Source organism: Pinus tabuliformis, chromosome 6 (genome assembly GCF_031772625.1).
Source record: "Pinus tabuliformis cultivar Carrire ecotype Pingquan chromosome 6, CPIR1, whole genome shotgun sequence".
Classification (NCBI taxonomy): domain Eukaryota; kingdom Viridiplantae; phylum Streptophyta; class Pinopsida; order Pinales; family Pinaceae; genus Pinus; species Pinus tabuliformis.
This window is the reverse complement of record NC_142292.1, coordinates 2,060,447,930-2,060,453,929: the sequence shown is the minus strand read 5'-3', so window position 1 is coordinate 2,060,453,929 and position 6,000 is coordinate 2,060,447,930.

The following is a 6,000-nucleotide window of genomic DNA, read 5'->3' as shown; positions in this document are numbered from 1 at the left end:
CATTCATATCAGCATTTTGGCTAAGGAATTGAGACTAAGATTTGTAGCATGTGGAAATTTGTCTTGGTACAGTGCTTCTCTTTGTAATTGTGAATTTGTTTATGTGATTGCATGCCATTATCTATCTTATTTCTTCTGAACTAAACAAACAAGAGTGTAAGTAGAATCCATTGAAATTGCAGTGCTCTACTTGAAGTTTGCTTTAGTTATTTGATGTTTTCAGCTGTTTGGGGAGGATCCATGATTTCTCTTGCCCTCTTCAACACCTCACCTGTCTATTCCTTCCATCTCACTCAAATTTAAGTGCCAAAATGATTGCCTACCTTGCCCCATTGAGATCTCTGCAGAACTGAGCCTCAATCCCTGCAACCCCAAAATGTGCCTTTCCCTCTGAGCCAACAAATCATCTTTTTATTCAATCAAACTATCTTGCACTCATACCTAGCCTAATATCAGACGATATTTCAGTCATCTCAATCCCTCATCAATCATAATTTGCTGAGATTGACCCAGAGAGAGCCCTCTCCTGACCTGGTAGGGCTAGCTACCAGGCTGAGCGTGGTTTGATGTTGACCCTGGATCCTACCTTTTCAGCCTGAGGTAAATCTATGAACTAATAGCTGGGATAGTTTAATTGGCCAAGGATGTCATTGACGAATGGATCTACATTCAGAAGAAGCTTGGACAAATGAAAATGTAGAAAATAAAACTCAGAAATTGATTTTGTTTTAAAAATTCAGAGCTTGATCTTCTGCCTGATTTTCGACCCAATAAATGACCAAATCTGTTAGTGAAACCTCCTCAGAAATGTTCTCCTTGATCTTATCTTTCCAATGAGCCGTTATGGGCCTCATTTGGCCAAGTATAACTCAATTTATGAGCCTCCAAAGTTGATGAGCCAAATCTAGCACAATTCTGGAATATCTGTTGCTGGGCTAAAAAATCAGAATTTTAATTAAAAATTTAATTCTAAATTAGAATTCTATTTATCTAATCATTAATTCTAATTTAATTGTTAATCATAAATTAAACTAATTATTTAATAAATTACTATTAATTAATATTAATCTAACTAACTAATATAATTAACTATTTATAAACTAATTAATATTAATCTAAATAATAATTTAATTTTATATATTAATTAAATTAATTTAAATTTTAAATAACTATTTTAATATTAATTTAAAACTATCCGACCTCTTTATTCATATGTTGATGTACTTACATAAACCATTTACTAACTAACTCAAAACAACGAATGAATATATGAGCTCAAAAAGAAAGTCAATGTTTGACTTATCACATCGGAGGAAACCTTGAGTTGGAGTTCATAAAACTTATATCAATTGAAGACTCCCAATGCGATATATATATATATATATATATAACATAATACTACATACCGTATTCATTCCCATTTCACTCATTCATATGAGTGATTCATATGAGTGAGGTTAAAAACAAATCGAATTATATAAGAAGACTTTGTTTTAATGCCCCATGCCATTTAATGATCGGGGGATTGGTGATCGGGAGGATTGAAGGTCTTATAAAATCGTTACATTTTAAAAACTTCCGATCCGATCGTGTAAATTCTTTATTTTTTTTATATATTTTAATTTTATAAGGTTTTTTTTTTGTTTTATTTCAATGAGGTTTACTTCAGTTATGAAATTATTTAAACTACAGTTATTTTGAAAATAATAAAAAATAAAAAAAATAAACTACACCCACTTTGACATTCTGGTTTTTCGATAGTAGTAATTAATTTGGAAATTGCAATAAATTACTAAAATCCAGATGCTTCATGATTTGGCTGTATAAGTAAAAATGAAAAATATTAGTAATAACTAACTAGGGGTTAATACTTAAAACTAATGAATTATTGAACTAATTTAATTACAAAAATGGAAATTTGTACATTTCACGCATTTTTTAACCCAGGCGATATAATTGATTAAACTTTAAAAGAGTGTTATTTACAAACCAGTTGACTAAATGAGGTAAAACAAGCATCAATGGGAAGCTTATAAAAAATCGATTTTAACAGAGCGATCAAAAACGAAAGTCTAAAAAATGAAAAATTAACAAAATCGTAGGATATTCAACTTAAATAAAAATCCTAAAAGGCATTTAGCCAAAAATTTTATAGAAAGGGTCCCCATTATTTGAAATGAACAAGTCAAAAATTGGGGGGTTGTGTTTTACCACAACAATAGCGACACACGAGAGAAGAACCAGTTATCTCTATTTGTTATGAATGAGATTTTCCTAAAATTAAAGTAAAAATAATTAAAGAAGAGAAAATTGTTTTTTGGAATGCTTGACTAGGTTCATTAATCTGAATAAAAGTAAGAATCATCTTATCGTAATTTTTCTTAAAATTCGTCATAGATTAAAATATTTCAAAACTCTATATCAGTCCTTAATTAGTTGTAGAGATAAAGCAGGGGTCACTTTACAGCTTAGCTTTTAATATATTCTCATTTGTCACAGGTAGAGCCACTGCTACCAGCAAACGTCTATAGTCTCGACAAGGTTACCTTTTAATCATCAACGATTCAAAATCCCATCTATTTAAGAATTATTGACCTAGAAATAAATCCATTTATATATGTTTATTTTCTTTGAATTTTTTAATTTTTTTTAAGCCATTGTCCTGGTTTGGTAGCGAGATAGTTGACAATGCCACTCACTGGTTATAATTGGACTGAACAAGCTGGCTCATGATGAGACCCCTTGTCTTATAATTGTTTGCAATCATAAGCCATTACCCTATTTTGTTTAGCAGTGTTGGTAATGTCAGACTATTTTTCCCCTATGATCATGGTAAGCGGGCTCATGATGAGACTTCTTATCTTTTAAGTTTAAATATATTTTGTATTACACTCTGGAAAAATAAGACTTTTGAACAGGGAGAATCATTAATTCTTTAAGAGTTAAGAATGACAATTTCAGAGTTAAAGGTGCTTTGCTGTAAAGTGTCTTTACTTGGTTAAAGTAACTTTTCTTGACTGATAATAGAACTTTGAAAGATCTTAATAAAATATTGAAATCTCAAAATGATTACAATTTTGATGAAAAAAGAAATTTCTCAGATTTTATGATACTTTGTCAACTTCTTTTGTTTTGTAATCTCTTCCTTAAGTATGTCTACCTCTACAATAAGAAAAACAAATTTTATTAAGAAATTTAAGAAAAAGCTAATAGGTGACTATTAACAATTTTTCCCTATGTATGTCGACCATTGTTAGGTAACAAATAGGTATTCCATATAAATCATGGTAGAGTCACCAAAATTAAAACTAAAAACAAAAGGAAAAGAATTCTTAAACTAAAGTGAAAAAAGAAATCGGCAAATAAAAATACAAATGAAGAAATTAAAAGTGAAAAGGAAAATCCAAGTTTTGAAAGATAAACTCTAACAAGAATGTTTATACCAATGTCTCAACAAAATGAAGCAAAATAAAATAATCATGTAACCATTCCTTTTTATGTCGGGATTTAGATAAATTATACCTTGCAGGGTTGTAAATGTTTTAGGCTTTTTAGACAGCAGTGATGATAAAATTCAGCCACAATGAAAACTTTCTGTCTGATGTCAATCTTCTTGTTTCAAAGTATCATCTTAATAATTTTTTGATAAAAGGAATGTTGAAAGAAACAGATTAAAGGTTCAGAAACTTCCTAGTGTAACTGTTTCAATGAAGATTATCATTGCTTCCTGAAATAAAAGCAGAGAAGAGTATAGGACTTCCAAAAATATGATCTGGCGAAGGACTGAAAGCTTTTATGAAGAGCTGCAAAACAGATTTATATATCAACAAAATTTAAAAACAAAACTGAAACTAAAGTAACGAAATGGAAATTAATGAAAGTGAGTATATGAATCTTACTATTGGATAATTGCTTTTGATCTTACCTGAGAGGTATCAGTTTCTCCAATACTAGCTGACTTCTTCTTTTAGTTAACATTAAAAACATGAAGAAGTCAAACTAACCAAATTCTTATAACCCAAAATCATTATTTATTTTATTTAAACTAAAGCAAGCAGTAAAATGTAAAAAAGTGAGTGATTTATATTCAGGGAAATCGAAATTAAAACAAATGCAGCAGAAATGAGAATGAGAATTTGCAGTGATGAATGTTTTGAAAATCTTATAAATTTCATATAAACTCCAGAATTAAGACCAAATCCAAGATAATGAAATTTAAATGTGAAGATAAAGAGGTCTTGAATTTCATATAAATAATGAAATTATTTAAAACTGAAATATATGAGAAATTGAAATGATTTAAATATGTTGCAAATTGTTATCAATTGCTTTAGTACAATAGCGATTACCCAAGATTGCTTTTAAAATAACACAACGCCTTATCAAATGATTCGCATTGCATGTTTCTTCATCATATTTAAAGTTCAATGTGCAAAATTTCACCTTTGTTGCTATGCCATATATTGATTAAATGTTAATGGCATAGAGGCATGCGTTGGAGTCTATCGCATTGGAGGTTGCAATGAAAAATTGCTGATATGAGAACATGCGAAGAGATTATGTGCGATGAGATGGAGCGATCACATCATTGAAGAAATGTTATATATGGGATCGAGGATAGTCATGTCATGCTTTGTACTTCGCACATCATACATCGCACATCGCATATTCAGAATTGTGATGTGAGCATAAATAAAAATGCAATGAAGCGATTGCGATATCGGCATATCGGGATATTAGAAAGTAGTCATGTCGGAAATGCCAATATGATTCTTGCAATAGCAAGAATGTGATGGATGACATGGCTCTCTGTGATCGGCAAACTTTAAGTACAGGATGTAATACAATATGATTCTTGCAATGCCGATATGCGATGAATAACGGGGCTCTTAGATGGGACCGGCTTTGGACCTCAAAAGATATCGACGATCAACAATCTTAAGTACACGATGTAATATTCTTGATATGCCGATATGCGGTGAAGAATGGACCCGATGAATTTATTATGAGAATTTAATATCATATGGGATCCGAGACATCGGTACTTTTAAAATTATGCCCCTACCATTATTGCGATTGAATGGATGCGATATGTCTTATGAACTTGATTTAAATTTCATATCGGGTCTAGAAATATGTGAACATTACAATATTGGTAAAGTCGATTATCGAAGATTGGTGATTCAAGATAATGGAAGTATATTCAACTGAAAACCTCTGATATGCGAAATGTGATATAGATTTTTATGAGAGAATGAGTGAGGCAATACATTGGAGTTCTTTCATGAACAATTTGTCATCAAAAAATGCTAAGAGCTACTTCCGATGAAATCTTACAATACAAATGGTTGTGATATGGATGATGTGATATCGGAATGAAATAATTGACGGAGATGAGCGGGATAGGAATATTGCGAATATATATTCACTGTAGCACCAACAATATGAAAATCAAGTTGAAATGTTTCTGATGTGAATCCTATGATACTGTTTAAATTTCAATTGGGTTTTTTAATGAATGGAAGAAAAGTTAAAGAATGCTCAAATTTTAATAAATCACAAATAAAATTTCCCTGAACCTGTTGCAAATTTGGAATGGGTTTGTTGCTTACTTCAAGTTTTGAAAACAAATGAAAACCTGCAAATAAAACAAAACAAAAATAAAAAATAAACTAAGGAAAAGAGAAACTAATAATAGATGAAAATGAACTTGTAAATGCGTACCTGGAAGGAAATTGTCTGTAGATTTTACCTCATGAATCTTCAAATTCTTCCTTTGATTTATCAAAATTATGACTTTGTTCAAAATCATCTCATCATTTATTCTAAATTAGAGTCGGAAATCAAGCTGAAGGGAATCAATTATTCATGTTCAAAAAATTTGAAATTCATAGAATCCATCAGAAACGAAAATGAAAATATGCTTCCTTTTGAATTGCAACATCAATTTATTACCTCTGCTCATTCTGAATTAACTTGAGAAAAATTTGTATTGTTATA